Source organism: Falco biarmicus, chromosome 8, assembly GCF_023638135.1.
Source record: "Falco biarmicus isolate bFalBia1 chromosome 8, bFalBia1.pri, whole genome shotgun sequence".
Classification (NCBI taxonomy): Eukaryota; Metazoa; Chordata; class Aves; order Falconiformes; family Falconidae; genus Falco; species Falco biarmicus.
The window spans coordinates 38,746-44,035 of NC_079295.1; positions in this window are offsets into that span (position 1 = coordinate 38,746).

Consider the following 5,290-nt stretch of genomic DNA (forward strand, 5'->3'; position numbering starts at 1 on the left):
TGCAGGTTGGCGAAACAAGACTGCTCATCACAAAAGCCACACGAGTCTGGCTCAGTATCTATATAATGGTCCAAATCTGCATTAGATACAAATTAAATTTCTAATACAAAACGAAAAAGTCCCAGACATTTGATGTGCGGAAGGAAGAAGACAGAAACAGGGCAGTCAGTAATACTGTTGGAGAAGAGTGCTTCAGCAGAGATGGTGAAAAATTACGGAGGATTAAGAAATATTTCAGACGGAAATAGAAGTAGCAGTGATGAAATTTAACTTGGAGTAAGTAAACACACATTAGCCTAAAATAATCCCATACTTCAATTACTGAGCACAATTACTGTGCTCTAAGTAGGCAGAACCTCTCCATAGGAGCAAACATAAATAGCAATATCGATTTCTGCCCAGCCTCCACCAGAAGTTAACAATACAGATAACGTATTTTTTAAATGAGCAGAGGAAAATCAAACATATGACATCTTTATATTCTTCAATGCTACTGTTGTATTTGAAATTATTTGCTAAAGCAAAGATTTTAAGACAAAGGGACTAGCTGAAATGGTAGCAGGAAAAATAAGCTTTAGAGGTCCTTTTACTGTAATATTTAGCAGTGTCAATGGAGAGAAAGAAAAGGAAAGATGCAGCGTGTTTTACAGTTATTGGGAAATATATTTAACATGTGTAAGTAAACTGTGGGATTCACCGCTGCAGGAGGCAAAATATCTGTGATGACCTTGAATGATTAAATGACACATCCCAAAATATTGTGAAGGAAATCACATGGGCAAGGCCACAAACAGGAGTCAGAAAAAGATATTCCACATTAATCTGTAATATTAGAGAACTGACTAACAACAATAGGAATTATTGGTCCTTGAGGAACTTTTCACTGGATGGATCAGAACATGGTGTGTGTGGGGTGATTTTCCTTTTGAAAATTGCAAAGTAATAAATATGAAATGTAAAAAAATTTCTATTTTTCAAATGCTAACTTAATCCCCCCTAAATTATAGAAGCAGCTAAGCCAAGCAATGTGTGATCAGCCAGCTAGCTGTCTGCAATATTTATGGGTGTCATGGGAATAACAGTAAATGTCAGAACTGAATGTATGCTGTCACGGCCACTAATGCAAAGTCACAGCAACTTAATTCTTCCGGTCTTGTTAGTGATACAAGGCTTAAAATGGTTTTAAATGCATTTGGAGAGTTCTTCGTTAAAAACCTTATGAATGTCCAAATGCTGGCATGTTTAAAAGATTTTTGGAATAACGTATCATGCTAAACTGTCTGAGAATGGCTATGCATCATTGTAAGTATCAGCCTGGCTTATTCATCTCCCAGACACTGTGAATTTGGACAATGAAGCCAAATCCAGAATTCTCATTTTGTTGTACCTGCCCTGACTTCAGTGGAGGACCTTCCTGAGCATGATCACAGCATTAACTGAATACAGGAAATTAAGAACACATTCTGCGTGATGGTGAACGCCTTAACTTGGATTGATTTCAGAGGAAATTAACTTTAGGAAGAGCTAAGAATCCTCTAGGGATGACCTCTTTAAAAAAACCAACCACCAAACCAACCACGACCCCCCAGCCCCCGAAATACAAAATCAGACAAAATTCCCGACAATATGTATGTAGAAGTCCTGATTTGGTCATTCTACAACCTTGGCGAAGAGTGAGCTACCAACTCTTCCTTGAAGATGATCATACTCTGATCTCATAGCCATTGATACATGAGAGTTTCAAAGATGTGTAAAGAGAGCAATGAATTTCACTGCAACAATGATGTAGCCAGGAGATAGCTTTTAAGGACCAGATTATATGAGCATGTAACAAAGCCACTGACTTCCCTATTGTCATATTTTGTTTGCCATTTTACATATAGTCATATTACAATAATGGTAATTTTTCATTTCTGTGATTGATTTGTGAGGAACAAAACTTTGGGTTTATCTTGCCTGAGGTAGTTCAGATACTTACCCACCTGGATCTGAAATATCTATGCTCTTACGATCCAGCCACTTGTCCTACATCTTGGGAACACTTCAAAATTTTTCCAAATTATTTCAAAAAAGATGATCTGTGTGAATGGATAATTACAAGAGACAGCCATGTAAGGCTTGTCCTACCCTTAAAACTTTTTGTATCAGAAGATGCTTATCTAGCCAAACTGCTTTGCAACTCAGGCTGACCAGAGCACACCCGTTGCTACCGTAGCTCAGCTGACAGATAGTCTCTTTATGAAGCTGCATTAGCTTGGTGGATTAGGACCACCAACTAAATTCCTGCGCTCTGCACCCCAAAATCATGGTAGTAGTGCATGAATTTTTGGGAGCATGAATTTATAGAGCACTCGTCTTGATAAACATCAAAGTCATCAACCCTCTTTCCTCCACAGACAATGGAGTAGAGCCCTATGCTGGGAGCCCTCACCAGCATCTTCTGGTTCTCAAATGCTGAATTAGGGGGGCTGCCTGTCCTTGGAGCGAGTGTGCCCTGGGCTTGGGGGGTGTCACCTCAGTACCCTTCCTGTCCCCACCCCCACCCCCGCAGACTGCTCACCCATCAGACCCCAATTCACAGCACAGAAGGGTGCTGTCTGCATCCTGCTGACCCCACACCAGGGAACAGCAGGGAGTGAAATGAAACCGGTTTTATAGAGGGTGCAATTAAAGGAAGCAAGAAGTTCATCATCCCCCTTTAACAGGTGGTGAGTTTAGGTAAGCTGCTCTGATGACAGAACTGCTGTGCAGTTGGATAGCCACAGACTTCTGAACTTTGTGGAAGATAGGTCTTTGGTTTACATTTTGGTCACAAAGGATTTTTCTTCCCACTGACATACAGTCCTTGCCCTGACATACAGCAGACAAGCTAACAATAACATTTTTGTTCAGCTCTGCCGAATCAGTTTGCAAAATGTATAATTTACATCGTTAAGTTGGTAGGGTTTTTTTGTACTATACATATGTATAAGCAAGAGAAATGTAGAAAACTAGGAGGTTATTACAAAAGGTTGGAATGGAGGTTAAGTACTGGCAGAAGAGGATTATGAATTTCTGGCAAAGGCCCACCTTCTCGTCTGTACAATGGACAGATCTCTGGTGTCCCGCAGCAGGGAAGGAGAAAGAAAGCTAGCTGCAGAGAAAGGCACAGCTGTGAGAGAGGCAGACACCAGAGAGTAACTGCCATGGTACATGGCAAATAGGGGCGTGCGGGCTAACAGCAATTTGAGTTCACATGGGTGAAAAAGAAGGAAAGCACTGAGTTCATATGTCAATGATACAAATTAGTAATAAGCTATTTGTTCTTGCAGCTCCCATCACCTTTGGCTAATAACAATCTTTGACGATTTAAGTAACAATTTAAAGTCCTCAGGACCAAATTTAACCCACTGACCAAGAAGTGGCAAATGAATCCACTCTTGTGGCTGAAGTCAAGAATGGCCAGTGGTACGAAAGGGACCGCTGTTTCTGTGTGTTAGTTTTAGGGAATCATGCTCTGCATTTCAGTTATGGACTACGTATTGCTGGCTCTGCCCTGAGTTACGGATGATACACTAAAAACCTCACCTGTCCCACCATCAGGTAGTCATGGTCTTCTGGCACTCTTGCTGCACAAGGAGAGAGAAACCCAGATTCATTTCACTGAAGTAATGCAAAAGACAACCTCAGGAATGCCAAGAAGAATTTATTGTGAAATGGACATTTTTCTGGATTTTTCAGATTTGCTTTACTTAAGTTTTAGCTGTTTACACTGAGCAACATAATTCTTAATAAGTTATTACCGAGGGGAAAAAAATTGCAAAGCGTCTTGGGAAGATGACAGCATGAGCTTACTAGAATCGTAGGCCATTAATTCCTTGGGTAAAGCAGCATCCTTCTGTGGTGCTGGATTTCAGCTTTGATGACAACATTGACAAAATTTCTGCTTCTGGTTTAATTTGAAGTGTGAAACTCTGTTAAGCAACCCCACCCAAACATCATTTTCCTCACTTCAGCTATGCAGAAGAGCAGAGGGATTTTGCTTTCAGTTTAAAAATAGGAACAGTTTCCCATCAGTTTATTCAATTTTGTTCCCTTTCTGGAACTTACTGCGCTTTTACTTGCCTTGGTGGTTAGGGGCTGTGCTGTAAACCAAAGCAATAAGGACGACTTTAGTTAAAGAAGAGGTTTGGTTTTGTACCTTCTTGCTAAGAAAACTTACGACAACTCCAAGATAATGTATTTTGAGGTCACAAAACACACAGGTGCTCAGTCTTCTCACTACTGTCTTGCTTTGAGGGCAGCCAAGACAGAGGAATGTCGTTTTCTTCTGCCACTGCTGGTGACCTGTGGGCAAGATGCAAGCAGAGAGAGAGATCACCGCACTCTTCCTTCCCTGGCTCCCTGCTCTTCTTTGCCTGTTGGTTCATAGCAGATTCCTGTTCTGCAGCGGTAAGGATGGTTCTGTTGGTTCCTGCAGTCTGCCTGCAGTCACAGCTGACAGCACAAGGCTGAGGAGAGGGCAGATCTGCACCAGTGCAGCTCAGGCACCGCCTCAGAGCTGTGCCAGCGCACAGTGCAAGCACTCGCAGTGACAAAGGTGCCGCTTAAGAGTTCTGGCCTTTGTGAATGTAGCTAATCTTGTTCTTTTTTCCTCTCTCTTTTCTTCACACACACGCACCCCCCCACACCCTCCCTTAGCCAAGTAACATTGTGGTACCCAAAACATCCTGTGGCAATTAGTTCCCCGGTTTCCCTGTGATTAAGTACCTGATTTGATTTCTCCTGTTTGAAATCCTCCATGAGTCGTGCTTGCCTCCTTTACACTAACTACAACTTTACTACCTATATTTTTATATAACTGCCCCTCTGAAGATTCCTTCTTCAGTATTTCCTTCCGCTGAAGCTAGTTCTTACCCTCGCTGCTGATTTTCTCTGCCCCATTTTAACTCCACTTGATCTGTTCTGGCGTGGGGATCAGAACTGCACAGGTCTGGGGGGTTTTAGGGCAAATGTGACACAATTCCCGATTTGTTCCGTGTTCCTCTGCACTCCTTATAAATTCGCTTGTCCTTTTGTGAACTGCCAGTGGTTTTTAAGCCGACACTTTTGCTCTGCCGGCTGCATTCCTCCCGGAGGGGTACGCACCAGCCCGGTGCACCCCCGGCACATGGAGCAGCTCCCGAGCCCCCGCCGCCCGCGCCCCTCTCCGTCCCCGCCGCCCGCACCCCGCGGCAGCCGCGGCGCCCGGGCAGGTCCGGCTGCTCAGCAGAACCCGCCCCCGCCCCGCCCCTCCCCTCCCTGGGATTCG